Source organism: Pelophylax lessonae, assembly GCF_965119305.1.
Source record: "Pelophylax lessonae genome assembly, chromosome: 5".
Lineage (NCBI taxonomy): Eukaryota > Metazoa > Chordata > Amphibia > Anura > Ranidae > Pelophylax > Pelophylax lessonae.
The window spans coordinates 445,026,696-445,049,193 of NC_138772.1; the positions used below are offsets into that span (position 1 = coordinate 445,026,696).

At 40.0% G+C, this 22,498-nt stretch overlaps 1 protein-coding gene across 1 annotated transcript in view; it reads left to right on the forward strand.

The window, feature by feature from the left end:
* The window catches only part of SULF1 (sulfatase 1), a gene marked incomplete at its 3' end in the record, with an annotated part of 156,100 nt that overhangs the window by 37,202 nt on the left and 96,400 nt on the right, over positions 1-22,498 (forward strand). The window contains exon 2 of the mRNA XM_082258789.1: positions 11,937-12,031. The remainder of the gene's footprint in view (positions 1-11,936; positions 12,032-22,498) is intronic.

The window sequence follows — 22,498 nt, forward strand, 5'->3', positions numbered from 1 at the left end:
TACAGAAACATGGCACAGGAAATATATCATTACAAAAGTTTCAAAGGCATAGGTATATCAAATGACCTCAGAGCCAATGGAAGTAAGTAATTATGTACACGTAGGCATAGAACACTATTCTGGAGTAAGTGTATCTTGGGAATCTATCTAGGGAGACCAGACCTTATCGAATGTCTTAAGCCCGGTACACACTATGAGTTTTTTTTACGTTCAACCCCGAGGGTTGAACAGAAAAAAACTGTCAGCTCCGGTCAGAGCCGCTGTACTAACTAAGCAAAGTTAGTACAGCAATCTCCCACGCTGAGCTGTTGTGTTCTGACAGGGGGTCAGCCCCCCACACCAGAACACTCTGATCAGAGCTCTCCGCCATTGACTGAAAGTGCTGATTTGGAGTCGGCCAGCTGCTTGTTTTCCAGCATGCTCATCCAACAGAGGCCAGCCAAAGGGCCAGCTTTCGTTGGACAGGGTGGCATACACACGGGCTGAATGTCGGCTGTTTTATTTTTTAACCAACCGATGTCTTCCAAAACTTGGCCTGAGTGTACAGGGTTTTAGGGCATCCCCTCGACTCATATGTCAATTTATACACAGGCATTGCCTTACTAAAAAGAGCAAGCCATAAATATATAGAGGGAGGACAGTAGATTTCCAATACAGCATTATTATTTTTTTTTTGCATAGAAAAACAGTAAATGTAGAAGTGATTTTGTTCCATTAGGGAAACTCATCCTCCTCATAACCTAATAAGCAAGGTAAGGGGTTACATATATTGGGGAGCTGTAGAATCGTTCTGGTAAAGTTAGTGACCTTGGACCAAAAGGCTTGTATTGGTGGACATTCCCAGACTATATGGTAAAATTGCCACTGCTTCAGAGCATTTGGCACAAACAGGACAGGGAATCCTACCCATACTGCAAAGCATGTACGAAGTATAATATGAGAGATGTAGGAATGTTGTTTGTATCACTGTATCTCAAGCAGAGATAACCATAAGAGATTGTGGAGGTAAAATGTCCTACCACACATCCTCCATCAATTTGGGCACAACTCTCTACCAACTGGATTCAGTTTGGTTAAGACGTTTAGTCTTAGAGTGGAGCAGGGAGGTATAATAAGCTGAGATAAGTTTAAATTGGTTGGTTTCAAGCGCAATTTTTTAAGCTTAGAAACTTGGAGTGATACATTAAAAAGCCCAAATTGAGCAGTGGCAGTGTGATGGACTATCTTACCTCTAGACTAGACCAGTAAACAGGCAGCTCTGGCTTTCTCCAGAACTGGTAGGTGTTTAGGACTTGTTCATACATGGCTTTGCTGTCTCACTCAATCCTGTTTAAAAATACAATTTTAGCTATGGACTAATCCTTTAAGGCTACATTAATATAATGCTTTTAAATTTGACTCTGCCTTTATTGCAGAGATTTTATTTTATTTCTGTGACACCCTGTCTTTGGTACAGGAAGTTAATAGAAACTTCTTCAACAGTGACAAAGGCAGCAATAAAAACCTTCACACCAACTAAAACAACAAAGAAAAAGTTTTGGCTGGAGTTTTGGCCTACAACACAGGCTGTCCAGTCAAATTAAAGTCATAATAAACCAAAAGTACACACTGGTTGTATAAATAAGAAATGAGAAGCTTCTCAGAACTGAATATATGTATTATGTATTACTAGCTACCGGGAGAGATTTTGTTATACTCTGTTACTTTCCTTCCACAAGGTCAAGGACAATAAAATTTGTAAAAATAGTTCTTTTAGTTACAAATGTTACTCGGATGTTAGAATAATGTGAAATATGTCAAGATCCGTATCCGGGAATTGTTATGTACATATTATGGACCAATATTATTATTTTCATTATATTTATGATTTGTGGCTTTTTAAAGGGGATCTGTCATGACAAACTGTGTACTTTGACCTGAAGAAGTTCTTGCATGTTAAAACAAGTATGGAGCCTGATATCCACAAGGCAATCTAGGCAGAAACATAGGGCCTGGTAGAACGTCCAGAGGACCGAGCTACAACCTTCTTGCTCCTGTAGTAGACCAGGTGGAAGGCACAATTGGTAAAAGCCACACATCTGTCTGTTACTTCACAGGGGAGGATGTACTTGTAGGCAGTTGGTATCTAATGCGGACATGCCAGTATAGAGAATGCAAATGGAGGGGTTCTTTGTACCTGTTGTAGTCCTTATCCTGTCATCCGGAGGGATGGCGAAGACCAAAGATGCTACCTTGCTTCTAGCCCAGTTTGGCCCTTATCGGTCTCTTCTCAAGTGACATGTTTTTGCTAAATTTGTGTTTGGATTTATTTTATTCTTTTGGGATTTTTTTCTTTTGAAGTTGTGGCAAACTATTTCCAATCTTTACTCGTGACAACCTGAGGAATTATGAGAGCTGCTATCTCTATGCTGCTTTCTCTTATTGAATTACCAAAGGAGTAGTAAATATTTGATTCTCAAAGCAAATGTTAAAGCTTAAGCTTAGGTGTAAATTTTCATGCACAATTACATTGGTTCAGCTTGGACCAATGTAAGCATGCTTATATTATACCTGTGCAATGCCTGTAGTAGTCAGTGCTACTACAGTGATAGTAGTAGTCTACTGAGTCCAGTACCAAGTGCTGTCTTTCTGCATAGTAGCCACGGGGGGTTGCTCATGTAGCACTGCTGCCATTCTCAGAATGCCTTTTGTTTTTTCAATAAATACATAATGAAGGTGTTCTCTAATTGCATGAGGTGGAGATTGTGACATCACCTCCCTGCCTCTCCACCTAATCCAACCAGGGAATGTCTTATATTTACTGAAAGAAATAAATGGCATTCTTTGAATAGAGGCAATGCCTAGTGGGCGACCCCTTGTGCCATGCAAAAGGGCAGCCACTCGGCACGGAACCCAGAAGACTGCTCATATCACTGAAGAAGCACCTGATATGCTGACCAAGCTGGACCAATGTAACTATGCATTAAAACTTGTGCATAAACTTCAGCGGTAACATAACTTAGCAAAGCTTGGTAAAGCTGTTTGTACTTTCAATACTTATGATGTGCAAAGGAAAGTAAAGCAACCAAACTTTCGCTTTTACATAAATAGATGATTGAAATGAACACAGCTTCAATTTATTCACTAAACTGTAAACATTCGCTTGGAAACTGGAACATTTTATACTTTCTAAGCCCCATAGACTCTGAAGTTATACAACCAATTCTGCAATTAGAAAACGTTCAAATGTATGTCCAATCAGGCGTGCACTAAAATCACTAAAAAGTCAAAAAAATGTGTGCACAAAGTCTAGAGAAATCGTGAAAATCCAATATAAGCATGCAAGCGCTCCATCCAGACAAAACCAGCCGTTGCAAATAAATGTGACCAAAAAACTCCTATAGAAAAAAAAAAGTAGCCTGCACCAGCTACCTTTAGGTGAAACTGCCGCTCACCTCAGAGAATGACCATAAGGTCAGGCTGCGCTCTTTTAGGTATACAGTAATGGTCCTCAGCTTCTGATCACTTCCACCCAGTATAATCTCTATCACTAAATCCACACTTCATCCACTGATCCCTCTCTGGGTGTGATCTGAATATTTTCCTCCCATGTCACGTTTTAATGAGCAGGACATAAAGAGAGATTCATAGCGCAATAATGCTAAAAAAACTTCCATATTTATTTAAAGATAAAAATATCCACTCACATTAAAGCATATTATCCATCGCATATCAACAGATTAAGCACAAAAGGCTGCCTCCTCACCGCACTTTCAAATAATGAAGTCACCGGAAATTACGTCACTGGCTCCACCCGATGTGTTGCGTCACTGGTCACGTGACTTCTTCAGGGATTTTTCTGCACTTTATGAACACATTTTATGGACTTTGAAATAATTGTAGTGCACATCTGAGTGCAGACTGTTTATAACTTTATGCTGTGTGATTACCTCATTGGTATAATCTTGTTTTTTTATGTTTTTAGTTTCATATTTTGTAAAGGGATTTGAACAAGCGCACCATTTACATACTTACTATGTTTCAAATTATCTGGAGATCCTGCCAGTAACAATACTTCATGTTGCATTTGAGCTCCTTCGATTGTCCATTGGGCTGCCTATCTGATAAACCTGAAAGACAGCCCTAGGGCCAACTGAAGAAGCCCACACAGCAGGCTGACAACGCTGCTGATTATTGCAAGGCAGCAGCTTATTGTTGTCAGGAAATGCTGTTACTGGAAGGATTTTCAAGTTAGAAACCCTGAAATAGAGAATTGTATACATTGAGACATGATTTCAAACATACTGAAAAAAATAAATTTTGGGCTCAATAAAACTTAAAAAAAAAGAAGGTTTATCCATAGCTTATGTCGGCAGTACAAGGCTGGGATCTTGCATCATATTTGATAGGTTCGCTTTGAGGCAAGTTTAAATGTTGCTTAACCTGACACGATGTTTATAGAGAACACAGGCTCACTGAGATACAGTATAATGTATGCCCCTTCAGTAAATCAACCCCAAAATAATCCGTGTGACAAACTCCGTAGGTTACTGTATCTACAGTGTGTGCTTCCTTGTAGGAGGTATATATTTCAAGGAAAATTGCTAAGTGTGACCTATAAACATTAGTTAAATATTTAGTTTGGCCACTCTTCCTCACCAAGCAGCTGAGAGAAATGTAAACAGATTCTTATAATTAAAATCCTGACACTTCTTTTTCTGCCGAGGAATACATTTGTTTGTTGCAATGCTTAAAGCCCAACTGTGGGGAAAAAAAATACCCCTGCAGTGCCTCCCCTCCTCCATTGTAAGGGTTAAATGCTTCTAAGCCTAGGGCATTGCAGAAGATGCTCTATTACTTTCCAGACTCACTGCTCCTTATATCCCTCGGACTGCTCTGCTGAACTCCAACCTCTACCATGTACAATGCAGGGTTATTAGCCCCGCACTGTACATAGTAATGGCAAGGCTCCACCCACATGCCGGAGCTTTGAGGAGAGGAGGAGGAGAACACCAGAGCATGCTGGTGCGGGAAGTCAGGCAAGTAATACAGCCTCTTCTGCAAACCCCTAGACTTAACAAGCATTTAACGCTTACCGTGGGGTGGGGGGAGGATGTGGAATTGGTGGGCTTTAAAGTAGATGTAAACCCTGACTGTATAACAACTAGTACACAATTGACATGCTTTTTAAGAAAAATTCTGTTTCCGCCATTTTACATTCTTCTTTGCTTCTCAAAGAGAAATAGGGTGACAACGCTCCCTCACTGAACTATATATGCGGAAGGGCAGTGTTGTCACCCTAAGACAGGACTACAGAATTCTTCCTCATCTCTTCTTTTCTATAAATTAGGTTAAAGTGATTATAAAGTCTTGTTTTTTTTTTTTTTCTTAAAAAACAAGCAAACATGTTATACGTACCTCCTCTGTGCAGTTGGTTTTGCACAGGGCAGCCTGGATCCTCCTCTTCTTGGGTCCCTCGCCGGCACTCCTGGCTCCTTCCTCCTGCCTTGTGTCTCCACAGCAAGCAGCTTGCTATGGGGGCACCTGAGCCGAGCCGCTGCTCTTTGTGTCATATTTGCGCCTTGGCCCCACCCCTTCTCTTTCCTCATTGGCTCACTGACTTTGATTGACAGCAGTGGGAGCCAATGGCGTCCGCTGTGTGTCTCAGCCAAACAGGAGGGAGAGTCCCGGACAGCCGAGTCTCTTGTGCAACATCTCTGAATTGAGATGGGGCTCAGGTAAGTATTAGGGGGGCTGCTGCACACTGAGGGTTTTTTTGAACCTAATGCACAGAATGCGTTAGGATATAAAAACCTTCTGCCTTTAGAACCACTTAAAGGTGTTCTGTAGTGCATATGAAGAGCCTGAAGAGCCAAGAGCAATTCTAACTGATAATCGTGCAAGACAGGCAGAGAACCCAGGAAGTTATCAGCTCACAAGGTTTCTGGTAGAATAAGCAACTTTTTTTAACTTACTGAACAAATTGAAAACGTGGCCAATAGTGTATTGGACAGACCAAAAGGGAGCAAATATAAGTATAAGAGGTTCATTGTTTGTTAGGGTTTACATATATAAAGTGTTACTTCACCTTTTCACAATACTTAAAAAGAAGAACTAACTTACAACACCCAGAGTTGTATAAAGTACTCGAAACCCATACTTGAGTAAAAGTACAAGTGCTCGATTGAAAAGTTACTTGAGTAGAAGTGGAAGTGCTCGATCAAAAAGTGACTTGAGTAGAAGTATTCAACATTTTTTGTACTTAAGTATTGCGAGTAGTTTTTTTTTTTTACATTTTGCTACTCAAGTACTGAAAGTAAAAGTACCAGTAGTTTTGAAAAAAAAATGCTACTCAAGTACTGAAAGTAAAAGTACAAGTACTGTTTTATGTAGTTATTAAAGAAAGAAGTCAAAAGTTTGAACATCATATTGTTTTTTATTATTTCAAATGCAGCTTTTATTTATACATACATTAGATTTTATTTTCGTATGCGCTGATAATACACATGTTTTGAGCTTCATAAACCTGCCATCTACTGTTCTAGCAGTGGTAATTTTTATAATTGTAATGAGTAACTATGCAGCACAAAAAAAAATATCGGAGTAGAAGTATTGAAATCATTGAAAAAATGTAGTGAAGTAAAAGTGGAAGTAGGAGAAAAAAGTTCTACTCTAGGAAAGTACAAATATCGCCTTTCGGTACTTAAGTACAGTAGTGAAGTAGTTCTACTTAGTTACTATACATCTCTGACAACACCCCTCTCACATCCCTGGTCCCTGTTGCATTTACCTCCTTAGATGATTATCTTCTGCCACCCATGTCTGCCAGTGTGGTGGACCAGGCAATTAAAATGCAGTACACTGGTGGCTGTGTAGTATTATAACGCTCCCAGTGGTTAGTGGGCATTAAAGAGGACGTACAGACACAAATCTTTTTTGGCTATACTTCTCCTGTGGATCACAGGAGTACAGTTCGTTCTGCCCTCCTGTGACCTGTTTTCAGCGGACAGTGGGCTAAAGGCCGCTATTGGCTGATGTTAAATATCCAGTCCAGGCTCCAGAAAGATTTGGACCTACCTGCCTAGATCGGTGAGCTGCTTAGAGCCTAAGCCAGCTGCTCCCACCCCCTCCACAGCCCAGCCCTCCAGTGAGCACAAGGGGGTGGTGTTCAAGGTGACTGACAGTCACCAGTTCGCTCCTCAGGGAGCTCTGAGAACGAAGCAATCGGTGGTATTTGATCAGTCAGTTCTCAGTCTTAGAGCCAGCGGGGGACAGATGCAGCATCCACCTAGGTAAGAAAAAACAACTCCCATACTTCTCTTTTAATCAGTGCCGCTACATGATCATTCTGACCAGTGAGAATCTCTCTAGGCCCTATTTCCTCTAGGATAGTGTCACAGAAGAAAGTTGGGTGCAGAAGGGAGGGTTTCTTCCAAATACCTGGCCAGCTATACCGGCAGGTATGGGTTTCAGAACATATCCATCCATCCAGTAGAAGTAAGCGCAGCAGAGACTGGGAAAATGGCCGGGGTGTTGTGAGTTAGTTCTCCTTTTCAAGTTTTGTGAAATGGTGAACTAAGAGCCCATTCACACTGCCGTGACTTGTCAGGCGACTTGTCAGCCTGACAAGTCGCGGTCTTCACGGTCCATTGAGTAGTACAGGACCCGTTCTAATAGGAGCGACTACTTTGGGGCGACCTCGGAGCGACTTGCATAGACTTCCATTTTGTGAAGTCCCTGCAAGTCGCGCAGAAGTTGCGGTGCAGGTCGCCCCCCCCCCCCCCCCCCCCGAAGTCGTGTCGCCTCAGTATGAACCGGTTCTAAACCTTTCAACTCTGAAATACAAAACTTTGCATTACTTTTACAATTACTGCATGGCAGCAAACAAAATGTCAATATTCTCAATTGGCACAACTGATTCTTCAAATCTCTTTATGTACATAATTGAACATAATAGGTAGTAAATGGTAATTATAAAGCTGAATATTTTTCATCTGGCTTAGAACATCATCTTATCCAGAAAAGTATTCAAAGATGATTACTATTGAAAGGTTTAGGCTTTCTCCCCTAATCTAAGGACATTCATATAAATGTATTTTCCTTTTCTCAAGGATTACCTGCTTCAGCATTTTTTCACTTTTTTTTTTCTTAAATGCAGACCAAATTCTAATTTCAGGATATTAAATCTACCTTGTAATTAAGCAGTGAGCTAAGTGATAGTGTGATTACTTCTAACAACTTTTTAATGTTCGACCCCCTATAATTATTCCTAAATAGTGTTTGGTGTAATGTGATAATGTGGCAAACGGTTTAGTTACACTAATCACTAGGGAATTCACAAGCACACAGTAATGAGCGGGCTAGACCGATGGCTTTCAGGCAGAATTTTGCAGTGGCCACAAGTAAGGATTCTATGTAATTTTAAAGAGACTGTGTACAGATGCAAGTAAAATATTTTAAGAAAAATAAGCAAAAATATACTATATATATAAAATATATAAATCTGTTAAAAGTGATATTCTAAAATATAGAACAGTACAGTCTTAAAGAGAGTCACCATCTTAGACTCGGGACACTACCTTCGAACATTTAGAACTGTGCCATTTTATTGTATATCTGAGCAATAATACTGATTCTCTATTTGGTGCTCCAATCTACTGCTGATGAATAGGGTGCTTTATTATTTGGTTAAAATAACACACGTATTGTAAGCTTTAATTCAGTCCAGTCTGTTTACACTATTTCCCAGTCCTAAAGTGGAAGTAAAGGCAAAACCTAACTAACTCTAAACCTACTCTCACTCCCTTTCTAAGCCTAATCTATCTAGCCCTGTAAAGAAAAGAACGCTATACTTACTATTCTGAAGCTGTTCTGGTTCGGTCCCAGGGTGAGTTGTCAAAAGCGGTTTCAGTGTGTAGGAGAGGCAGCTGACAACTGATGCCCCACAGTAAATCTATGGGTGACATCCCTTCCCAGGCATTTCCCAGCCACTGTTGCCTTTCTCCTGCACACAGAAGGTGCCGTTGGAGACTGGAGAGGCTTCAGAATTGGTAAGTATAGCAGTAAGTTTAGAGTAACTTAGGTTTTGCCTTAACTTCCACTTTAAACCCTGATGAAAGGGGTAAGGTCTGGCAACGTGTTGGCTTCCATTTGATCTTACATTGGAAGATTATATTATTTCTGACTACGTTCTTGAATTGTACGAGCTTGTGCAGTGCTTGTTGTGATTCATTTATGGCTCCATGTAAACCCAAGTTTATATATTTAATACTCACTGCTATCTTGTAATTATTTTACAACAATCAAAAAAAAGAAATGTGAGACTCCGTTCACACTGAGGCGACCCGTCAGGCGACCTGGTTGCCGTAGGTCACCTGCCATAGAGAAGCTGTGGACCCGTTCTAATAGGAGGGACACAAGTCGCTCCGACTTAGAAAAAGGGTCCGGAGCTTCTTTGGGGCGACCCGGAGCAACCTGCATTGACTTCAATGATATGAAGTCCGTGCCGGCCGCTCCGAGGTCGCGGTGCGAGCTGCGCACCGCGACCTGTGAGGTCGCCCCGGCAAGTAGCGTCGCCCCAGTGTGAACGGGGTCTAAAAGAATTTTATTTAGACCAGCCTTTTTACTCTGGAGGAAACCTTAAACTAATTTTCAAGTTTTGGGGTATACCAGAAAAAAACAATTCATCAGGGGTCATTGGAAAAAATGCCCCCCTTAAGCCGGCTATAGACAGTTGGAATTTGAACCAGTCGAGATTCGAAACATGGATGGGCAGGCTGAATGTACCCAAGTTGATCAATCGATCAACTTTAGTACAACCAGCCTGTCGGATTTTACATGCAATTATTGCTAGAGGCTATTATAGCCGGTAGCAGTAATCACTGTGGGGAAGGGGGGAGCCACCCCTGCCGGGAGAACACAATGGCTTTTCTTTCCTGCAGCCCTTGGTGTCAAATTTCAGTCTCAGATCCATTTGACATACCTGTACAAGTGTGCAGTCGTGGGTGAATATTTACCCTTTGCATACCTCTGGCACAGAAGTTGCTCATGACTTTTTTGTTTTCAGGGACACTAAAAGCATTCACGGCATACAAGTTTCCAAACCGCACTAAGAAGCGAAAGGGTGACCAGTCAGCTTCCCCTTTTCTCAGTATGTGTACACATAGGTGGGGTGTGTTTGGAGCACTGCTGGTTTCTGATTGGCAGCAGGCTATATATAGAAAAACAAAAACCTGCAGAGCACAGACACATACCACCCCCTAAAGCATATGTATATGTAGTAAAGTAGTAAGGCAGCTCATATGCTCAAAACTATATGAATGTATGTATGTAAGTAATGTATATATCCATTCAGTTCTGTGGGCCAGCTGGGTCTGATAGTCCTGAAAGCCTTTTTTCCCATAGAATTTGTACAAAATAGATCATCAGGGTATTTCCTCAACCCTTCCATATAGATTGGGACTGGCATGCAGAATGTGATAACATGTTCATAGTCAATTTGTATATGCATACTAAGGCCACTTTATACAGGAGCCAATTAACCTACCAGTCTTTGGTTGTGGGAGGAAACCCACAGGGAGAACTAGCAAATTCCATGCAGATAGTGTCCTGGCCAAGATCCAAACCATGGATCCCAGTTCTGCAAGGTCTAAGTGCTATCCACTATATAAAAAGCTAAAAAGAGTTACTGAAAAAGCTGCTATGCTCATATGTGGCCATCATGGCAGCCACTGAGTGTCTGTGGGCTAGATTTCTGAAGGTTAATTGATATGTTCTCTGAGTTTTATTTGATCAGTTTCATTATCTGGTATTCAATTATGTAAAAAGCAAAAAAAAAATAAAAAATACAGTTTAAAGGTACATTGATTTGTGCATTTGAAATTTCATTTCACCTGTATTCATAAATGTATTTTTTTTTTTTTTTTTTATCCAAAACGTTTTATTAAAAGGTATATGCAGTACATGGTAATCAAAACAGATGTGTAGATCACAACATGGACAAGTTTGAAGCAAGTAAGGGTCCTTTCACACGGCCGCTCCGTGTGTCCACAAATCATCCCATCCGTTTGCGGATGATTTGCGGACATAATGTAAGTGAATGGCACTGCGGGTGTCAGCGGATGGTATTTTCCTCCTTTCAGTTCTGTTCCGTTTTTACGAATGGAACAGAACCCCATTTTTTCTTCCGTGTAAAAAACGGAAAGGAAGGAAAATCGGATGTCAGCGGTATCATCCGCTGACATCCGCAGTGCCATATACTTACATTATGTCTGCATATCATCCGCAAACGGATGGGATGATATGCGGGCACACGGAGCGGATGACACAAATGTCATCCGCTCCGTGGAAAAAAAAAAGTCCCGCAGCGGACCTTTCACACGGAGCGGCCGTGTGAAAGGACCCTTAAACAACTTAGTGCATAAAAAAAAATAAACAAATACGGGGGAGATAACACATCATTAAGGAGAACAGTAGGTAAGGGTAAGGCATCACAGTAGTTCTACCAAGAGCACATTCCTCAACGTATGGTCATGGAAAGGGCAGTGTCCTTAAAGTCGTATAGGACTGGGATTTAAGATAGGCAATATTTCCACCTTCTGGGCCAGGCCCCCAAACCCCGCCACCCCCTAAGGGGAACAAGCTGTGTCGGGGGACGGGGGACCGACACGGTAGTCGCATAGATCCCGATCTTAGGTAATGCAAAGCAGGGACACAAGTCACTATGTTTAGTATTACGCAGCGACCACAGTGTGACAGGTGGGGAAACAGAACAGGAGACAAGGGGAGGCAAGGGGGGGGGGGGGGGTGAGGGAGTATTCATAAATGTATTGATACTGTAAGTCATTACAGTAAGGGCATTAATAAAATACATTTTAAAAAATAATGACATAACATTTAAAAATATGCAATTTCTGTCTTTTTTCATATTTTTAATGTAAACTTTTTTTTTTCCCTAGGAAAACGCTGTACTCTTTGTGTGATGATGTGTATAATAATGCCAACATCATGCTCTCCTTAAAGAATTTGCCAGTCAAAAGACACCTCTAACGAGGTAAGTGCTGATTTAAGTTGTATTAAATCACAAGTACAGTGTGTGTTATTGGGCATTGACATTTTTGATGTGTTTATGCAATTTATTTTATGGATTTCTGGTATAAATACATGCTGTCAAACCAAAGACATGCTGAATATATAAGTTCATGAATCTTAAGCATAGTACACACTAGTAGTTTTTTTTTTTTGTTCAACCTAGCAGGGCTGAAAGAAAAAAATCTCAGGAGGAGCCACTGTACTAACTATCCAATGTTTGTACAGCGACACTCCGGTCAGCGCTCTCAGCCATTGGTGGACCAGCTGTCGGACCGGCTGCAGTACACAAAGGCCGAATGTTGGACGCTTTCTGTTGACATTCTCCTCATGTGTAGTAAACAAAAAGGTAAAGATTACTGCGCTAACAACATACAATGAAAAAGCTGCTTGCACCAATCACTAGACAAAAAAGTGACCAAAAACATAAAACCAGAAAAATGTGCAGCGTTAGTATCAATGAATGTGATTAAACAAATAACACATATAAATGAGCTGTAAAATGTCCAGTCATATAAGCCAAATGGAAATTAATAAAAAAAGTCCATCAAAAAATGAAAGTCCCAAGTGAGTAGTGTGATGAAATTAATCCAACATAAAAAAACGTGATCACAATGTGCAGCAAATCCCAACACCGATAAAGATTAGTAGATTGCGCTCACCAGATGTATAAGACCCAGATACCATATAACACATGGGTCATATAAGCTGTTGGAAAATTTGATGGATGTCCCAGCTGGATAAAACTACCTCAATGGAATCCATATGGATCAGCGACAACTATGGATACACCAGATCCCAGCTCAGGCCGGCTCTCCTCTCCCCTCACACTGTCACCAGCAGCACTCAGGCTGCCCCGCTCATGTGTAGTAGGCTTTAGTCTTTCCAATGACTTGCTCAGAAATTGTAGATAGGAATGTTTATCTTTACACAGGAAAAATGTGCACTGTCTATAATGGAAGTGCTTGAAGTTTGCAGGTCCTGCTTGTCAAAGAAGGGTCACTGGGAGTAATATGAGTAGATTTCACTGCAAAATAACAACCTTAGTAAATTAAGGGGGTAAAGGGGCCTATGTGCTACCAATGGGGTAAAAGAAAAAGGTGAATGTAGGTGTGTTGTGTATGACAAGTGGAACACCAAGATCAGCAGCCGATTTAGTAGTGTCACCACATACTCAGTCAACTGATCAGAAAGGGAAAATCAGCGCTCGATCTCTAGAAACGGTGGACCAAAATGGATGAAGTTGGTAATAAACACTCAATAAAAGTATAAGCGGTATCACAAATGTGGTGAAACAAGATGAATAAATATGTGATATAATAAATAATAGGTGAAATTCCATTTCACCTATTATTTATTATATCACATATTTATTCATCTTGTTTCACCACATTTGTAATACCGCTTATACTTTTATTGAGCGTTTATTACCAACTTAGTCAATTAAGAATTTCTATTTCCCCAATAGTGAAATTTCTTCAAAACGTACAATCTGAATTTTTCTCAAGGCTTCTCTTTTACGTTAAAGCTACTCTTGCTTAGGCGAACTTGTTTTTTAGTAAAAATGTATCTTTTTGTGGTTGGGGGGAATCTGAATTTTTTCTTTTTTGTGTATTTGATTGTATTTGTGTACTCTCACCAGGCTAATGAGTAACCATTTTTGGACATTTTGGACACAAGTACGGGTACAGGTCAGATAGTTAAAAGAAGCTTCTGTAACCCTCGGAAGTCATTTAAAGCCAACTACGTACTTAATAACCACCAAAAACACCTTATTTTGCCTTCCCTATTGATTCCAATTAATTTAGGAAAATTGCTGGGAAATAAAAACTCTCCATTTTGCTCATTCCCATTCCTAATGAGGCAACTTGTAGTAACCTATCAGAATTTACTCTGCTGAAGACAGACCTGTATTAAATGGATTCTGACTGGTTAATAAAGGTTGCAACACATGTAAAATAATAATTGAATAAAATTGATTCTGTGTACAGAGACCCTAGTCCTTCCTCTCTAGCAAATGCAACAGGGTGCAAACTAATGACTAAATCACTGAGCTCCAATGAGTAACCATTTACTTAGCACCAGTGACCACTCACTGTATCTCAGGGACGTATGGGGGCATAATCCCTCACCAGGGTGTGTCAAATGCCAGTGACTCTAGCCGAGCTTGGAAAGAAGTAATGTATGCAGTATGCAGGACTCTTGTGGGATGTCATGGGTCATTGCTTTTGAACAGGGTTTTTTTTAAAAAGAAAGAAGCCTGATTGTCCAATACATAAACAGGAGTGATCTGTTTAACATTGTCCCCACTTATCACATGCTTATGATTCATCATGTTAACAGAGGTACTGAGCCACAAACGACCCTATCAGAGAAACAAAAGCACCATCTCTTATAAGAATGGGTGATGAGTACTCACTAGCATCTGCTGTACTGCACACAGAGTAGAAGCTTTTCTGTAAAACCCCAAGCCATAGCAGATGCTCATCTTTAATGGATCTCAAGATGGTGCCTCTTCTGGCAGGAACAATAATTATTATTATTATTATATAGGATTGAGTTTCTCGTGTTTATTATATATATATATATATATATATATATATATATATATATTTTTTTTTTTTTTGCTAAGGGTTGTTTAATGCCTCAATTATATTCTAAAGGTAATCTGTTTTAAAATTCCCACATTGATGCCCTATCATGTATTCTGATGGTCACAGCTGTCTAACATTTACCTAACAGCAGCTCCAAACTTTGTTCAGCTGCCAACAAAGGAGCACAGCCGTGGAGGAGGGGCACATGGATGGTGTCAAAGGGTGACATTTAGGCAGGGTCAGCCAATGATTCTGCTGAGTGACTGCAGCTATATGTCTAGCACGAGTGTTAGCTATTGGAATTGGTGCAGGGCAGCTGGAAGGGGGTCAACAGATAATTTAAGAGTACAGCTTACCTTCAAGTTTTTTTTTTTTTTTTGGTTTTCTGTTAGAATTACACAGGACAGTGCTGGTTCACACTAGTGTGATTTGTGATGAGGGTTGAGACGCACAGAATCGCATGACAAGCTAAATCACATTATATGTAAAGGTGCCCGTTCTTATGAATGCAAACCGACACTGTAGGATTATGGAAAAGTTTTCTGTGCTACTTTGGTGTGATGTACAGTGCGACTTGGCCTGATAAAATATGCAAAAATGCAGCCAAATGGAATCACAGTGGTGTGAACTGAGCCTAAATGTTTTATGCGTTTAATGTGTATTGTAGCAACAGGAAGACATAATGATGAATTACTTGGAAATAACCTATGCACCTATTCTTTGTAGTCTTTTGTCATGCTCACTTAGAGAAAGCTAAAGGTCAGTCAAGTTTTAAAATAAAAAAGGAAGGAAATTGACAAAAAAGCAGAAGTATTGATAACTGGAGATGTTGCTTTTAGTCTAAGTGATAAAAGAGGGAAGCTATTCATGTACAGAAGCAATTACCATCTATTGCATGCCAAGGCATAATCCTAGCGATAACTCTACAGGACTAATAAACATTTGGACTGTTGTGATTAGGGATGCATTAGTCTGTTGCAGATTAAAAGTACCACAGCAAAGTTCAAATGAAACTCCCGTTTTGTTGATAAAAATCTAAATAAATGCATTTCACAGAGGAGGATTTTAACTTAAAGTAGAGATATCAACACAAGGGGCACATCCTACTGACTGTAAGTTATGTGCCTCGGGCTGCATTTTATTTTTTATAGGTTTTGAATGTAATGGTTGTATTCGTTTTTTTATTTTTAGTCTTTTATCTCCTTTATTTTCACCTGGTGATCCAGCCAGTAATACACTTCCTATGTTAGGGTGTCTCCACTCTGGATGGAAGAACAATTGGAACATCTATGGACAGCAGGATCATTAGCATGGAGAGGGTAGTGTTGGGCTGGCCATAGATAGATAACAATTTGACAGGGACTGGCTGAATTTTGATCTATCTATAGCCACTCCCATTCAGGAGCAGTCGATCTAAGGACCGACTGCTCTCAAACGGGCTTGTTGAAACATTTTGATCAGTGTATTCTGTGTATTCCGCTGTCAGAATACAATGTCACAGTGGGGGGGATTCCCCCATCCACCTGACTGTGATAAAAAAAAAAAAACTGATATGTGTATGGCTTATCACTGTAAGCACCCCTATCACTTTTAAATGGTTTGTCCCCCTCTAACTGCCACTTTTTTTTTTTTTCACCATCAAATGCTGGTTTATTGTGCATCTTCATAACACATCAATTAACAAAATATTCGACAAGGTTTCTTTTGCTTCTAAGGGATCTGTAATCTTGCATATTAATCTTCTGGTATTCTGCAGAACTGGATCTCTTCATGTAGATATTTAGTACTGATGGGAAGCACCGCCACAGTGGCCATTAATGATGTCATCAGAATGGTCCCATGTACCCCCCGACGTCCTCTCCACACCTACAAGTTCCATAGTCTGTCTCGTAGTCAGATGTCTCATAGTCCATCTCTTGAAGCAGATTATTGATGGCCTGGAAGGGATTTCTGATGTGTTGCAGTTTATTGTGAATGTCTTCCATGACATTTCCCTTCTCAATTCTGCTCCCCCCGGATAGATTATCACGTCCACATGGCTCCTAACTGCCACTTTTGATGGACAGCTTGGTCTGTTAAAAGAAGATGGAAAATATCAGGCTTAGTGGTCAGATTACCAGGTGAAAATAAAGGAAAAAGCCTAAAGAAAGGAAACCAATGCAGCCACCACATATAAGAATGGGTAAGCTGCAATAGAAACATTTTCTGTTTTTGGGTTTAGTACTGCTTTAACCCCACTTGGGTTCCAGGTCATATTCCTACACCTGAGTTTGTCTTTTTTTCTGATCTCTGCTTCATGTTCTGGTTCTGATCTTGGTCCCAGCTGAACTCCTAACCAACACTCAACCGTTGACTACCCCTTTTAAGTTATTTTCCATTAATCTGTATTTCTGTCCCCTGATTTTACTGTAGTCCCAGAAATAGAGGTGTCCAAAAAGTAAACCCAACCCTGACCAACAGTTTCCTGCTGGTCCTAATGCATACTGCTCATGCCATATTGTTTTCACTGCCTCAGCATCCTTTGTTTCATTCAATGGAGATGGGTGGTAAATATATAGAATCACTTTATTGGCTCCTCAGTAATTTGAGCCTTGAGATGGGTGTATGAGAGTTGTATGACTACAGAGAAGCCAGTAGATTTCAAGCTATTGATTTAATTTTCCCACTTAATGGGGTATTGTGAGTCTTGTATAAAATGGTTGAATGGTTGTATGTTTTAAATATGATTGTTTTTATTCGCTTCATTTTATTGAATCGCCTCTGTGAGTTTTTTTCTATTTGTGTTATTGCCAGGTTTATCATCCGTACACGTTTCCAGATTTGTACTGTGAACATTTCCAATTGTTTTTTCGTTCTCTTAATATGAATACATATGTACATTTTTGGCAGAATTTTTGTGAGTAGTAAGCAAAAAACACTATTAAAGCCCACGCTACACTTAAACACAAACTAAGACATGTTTAAATGTCAAAAAAAGAGGTCTTAATAATAATCTACAAAAATTATAGGCATATTTTATGCGTTCCGCCCTGCTCAAATATTTTCAGATATTTTCAGAAGCAGTCAATCAGCAGCCCAAAAAGTTCTCATTCTCATGTATAAGGCACAGCTGGGATGAATAATTTAACCCACCTACTGCCAAGAAACCTACAAAGTGCCTGGCCCATTCACACGACTGCAATGCAGTAAAGCATGTTACCGGCTGCAATGGGGCGTGGCGGTGCCTTTCTTTCTGAATGGCATCCCAATGCGCCTTGCCGACAGACTTGCGCTGGCTGTAGCTTAGCACAATGTGCAGCAGTACATATGTGCATTAGGGTGCTCTGCCAGAAATGCTACAAATGTAGCTTTTTGGTGCCTTTTGGTCTTAGGCTTAACACAATGCATGTTATCACACTGCATAATGTGCATTAACAGAAATGTGCTGACACACTGCAATAGTGCAAATGGTAACACATTTCTTTTTCAATATTGACTATTTTCTATGACTAAGACTTGTTTGGGCACTCCACATAAGATGGTTACCGGAGTCAAACTGAGTTGTTTTCTAACCACTTCAGCTTCGGAAGGTTTTACCCCCTTAGTGACCAGGCCATTTTTTGAGATTCGGCACTACATTGCTTTAACTGACAATTGCGTGGTCATGCGACGCTGTACCCAAATACAATTAATGCCCTTTTTTCCCCACAAATAGAGCTTTATTTTGGTGGTATTTGATCACCTCTGCGGTTTTTAGCTATAAAAAAAATAGCGCCAATTTTGAAAAAAAAAAAAACAATATTTTTTACTTTCTGCTATAAAACATTCCCAATAAAATTTTTTTTAAAAATCAAAGTTTTTTTTATCAGTTTAGGCCAATTTGTATTCTGCTACATATTTTTGATTAAAAAAATCCCAAAAAGTGTATTTTAATTGGTTTGCGCAAAAGTTATAGTGTTTACAAACTACGGAATCGTTTTTTGACTTTTTATTTTTTATCTTTTTGTAATGGCGGCGATCTGCTGCGATTTTTAGCAGGACTGCGACATTGTGGCAGACAGATCGGACCCCTAACTGACATTTTGACACTTTTTGGGGACCAGTGACATTACTACAGTAATCAGTGCTAAATAATATGCACTGTTAATGTATAAATGGCACTTGCAGGGAAGAGGTTAACACTGGGGGTGATCAAGGGGTTAAGTGTATGCCTAACAGTGCTTACTGACTTTGTGGGAGGATGGGTTGGACAGAGGCAGGGAGAGATCAGTGATTCAGCTTAGCTGAATCACACGATCTTTCCCTGCCTATCTGACAGAAAAGCCGCCTGCTTTGTTTACATAAGCAGGCGGCTCTTCTGTCATTTTAGCCAACGATTGCGGGAGGTCGGTGGCGATCGAGCCCGCTCCTCCCGCAGTCTGGCTCCCGCTGTGTCCAATCACAGCTGCAACGCGGCTCCGACGGCGCCACCAAATCCATGTGCACATAAACACGTAGATCTGCATGATTATGCGCAGCCGAGCCGCCCTGCTGCAGTAAATCTGCGTGGGGCGGTTGGCAAGATGTTAAACTAGTTTGTGAATGTTTAGGTCTAAATGCCACTGTTAAAATAGGATAAATGACGGCCTTTTAAAAGTGGGTTCACAAAACAAAAGACGCCCTGTTAAGTTAGCATGAGTTATGGGAACTTTTCTTCTTGGCTAAAACCCAAACTATTCCCAATATAGCTTGTTCTGCCAACTTTAAGGAGTGGATGAAAAGTCGGTTGTGGGAAATATGATTTTATTAATGACATACTTTTTCCTTTCAATGAGCTCCATAACTTTATAAGATAATTTAATTAAAGTATCAAATCTGTACCTTTTTTTAAATAACTAGTTGAAAGATAATGTATTAAGGATATTTTGAATAGTCCCAGTTGGATACTTCTGACCTAGACATATACACCAAATGACGCTACTGAGACCATGGATTCAAGCTCTAGCTATATTCAACTGCTCTCAAAAGCCTCAGCAATGCCCCAGGCCACCAATCCAATCCAAAAATAAAAGAGGTTTGGGAAGCAGCAATGCAATACTCAGAGAGTTATTAAAAATCAGACACAAAAAAAATCATCAGGTACACAACTAATGTCTTCATGCGTTTCACACCAGGTGCTTAACTATAAGGCTGCCTTAAGCCAGACATACATAGATCAAAAATTTGGCTAGTTCAGCAGGGATAGGCTGAATTCCCATCCATGTATGGTCATGGAGGTTGTACAGAAGTCAATCTACTGATCAACATCTGTACAACCACCCTATCGTATGTTCCCCACTTGATCAGCACCACAGGAAATAGTCATCAGCGCTGATCATTGTATTCTGATGGCAGGGAAGCATTAAATCCATCTATGGGTTGCTTTTTGGTAAGCACCCGTTGGCGTAAAATACGTATTTGGTGTGTATTTGTGCCTCTGATCCTACATAAATCTCTGATTATTGCATCACTGCTTCACTGATCTCTTTATTTATTGGATTGCTCTCGGCTTAGACTCAGTTTTTACACTGGGTTTCTTAGCTGCTATTTAAGAATTGATGTGACAATAGATTGGGAGCAATAAATAGCTTACAACAGCGTCTATGCATCGGTACTGATAGTATAACAAGATGAAAAGTCTCAATCACATAGAGTTATGTTGTTTTCAACCAGGAATGCCGCTCTGTTAAGCACCGTACACACGCGCCGAAAATTGGCAGGGAATTTTCGTCCAACGTCCGATCTGCCGATTTTTGGCTTGTTAGTATGATGCTTCCGACAACCGACTCCGACTTTTCGGCCGAAAAAAATCTGGTGTGCAGGCTATAAAATTTTTGTCCGCCGTCAAAACACGGCCGATTTTCGTGCAGTCAGTACAGATTTCGACAGGGAAAAATCTTATGAGCAAGTCTGGGCATGTTCAGAGAAGAAAGAACACAAAGAAAGCAACCCAACACATGACATCACTTCTGAAGTAGAATTTTGTTGGGCGAGAAAATTCGTGTGCAGTCTAGGCACATTCCAACCAACAAAACACCACTCTGGACAAAAGACGGACGATCGGTCGGCCGATAATCGTTGCGTGTATACGGGGCTTTAGACTTCCAATGAGAGAGAGAAAAAGAGAGGGTCATCAGGAAAGAAAGGTCCCCAAAATACAAACCACAGAAGGAAACGAGGTCCCCATTATGCTGGATGTAATTGAAAACTATACAAATAAACAAACTCCCAAATGAAAACTTTAGAAAGAAACAAGATCCCTAAATACAAACTATGAAGGTCCTGAAATACATTCAGTACATAATTACAACCTATAAGAAAAAAGAAAGGTCCCCAAATACAATGAGAAGATAGAAGGTCTTCAAGTACACACAGCATATAATTTTGAACTATAGAAAGAAAAAAATGTTTTTTCTATATTAAAAAAAAGTCTTAAATACTGCCATTTCCTTTAAAAACAAGCACAAAATAAAAATGACCGCCACCAATGATAGCAACCAAAATGGTCAGTTCACATGAAATCATTGAAAACACATCTGATTGGTTGTTATGGGAAACACCAGTATTTCTCTTTTTTATGAACAGGTCTTGGTGCCTGCCAGACATGCTTCCAGCCAAAAGAGCTTAGTCATAGGGACTCTGCAACCTGGCCTGCCATGGAGCTGGAACAAGCTCAGGTGTCTGTGCTGCAGCTTCTGGTTTTAATTAATTGTTAATGTACAACATATGTTTGTAGTACTTGTATGGGACTTGGTCTTCAGACAAGGTCCTCAGTCACAATGTCTGGATCCAGGATTATTTAAAGGGAAAGTAAGGCTTGTTATTAGATATTATTGAAATGTTCATACTAATTATATTTTTTTTAAGTGATGGGTCACATTTACAGGCTTTCCCCTCCATAGTTTGTTATTAAATACAGATATTTTCAGATTGAGCAAACGCTTTGTCTTATTTAAACTCCTTATATAAAGGAAATTCTGTCTCTTTAAGTATACTGAAAGCTGCTGATTGAGGTGTCTGCATATACCTATATTACCTATCAGTATCTTTAGTTTTGTCCAGTTCCGAGCATTCTAAATGGACCAAACTTTAGTAATTTTACATGGTGCTGAAGCTTTCCCATATCCTCCCTCCTACAACCTCCGGAAATATCATTGTTTTGCTTAGAACAGCCTGGCACTTATGGGCCATACACACTATAAGATTTTCTGAAGACTTTTTCCTTTAGATTTACCAAAACCATATAATATGAGGTCAAACCTAAACACTTTCAATTTGTATGCAATCTGGCAGGCCCTTGCACTACATAGAAAAGGTAAATCTGAAGGAAATCTACCAACAAAAGTTGGATAGTGTGTATCCAGCTTTAGGCATAAAAGAGAATACTAAAAGTTACTGCAGCTATGTGCACGTATCTGTGGATGCCTATACCTGTCAAATAGTGACAGTGGAAGTAATTTACTAAAGGCTTGCACCAGTCTCTTTATCTACCTTTGAAATAAGTTATAAGCCCCACAAGGAGTGCATTGATTTCATTCAACCTATATTGTTTGAAGGAGCAGCAAAGCACAAAGATTCAAAGATTATGTAGCATTCCATGTAATGAGAAAATATGTCAGTCCTGTACATTCACGTGTATATTTAAAAAATATATAAAGAAGCACCGTTAATCAAAATTTTTAGGAATCATACACAGAGGCATAAAAAATGCTGCTTTTACAGGTGTCCATTTTAATGTTAGCCTACGTTCCCATGTATGGATCTAGGAGTTTAGATTCATATTTGAAGAGCTACATTTAAAGGCATCAAAGAATGCTCCGAAGCTGCATTTGGAGAGGAAT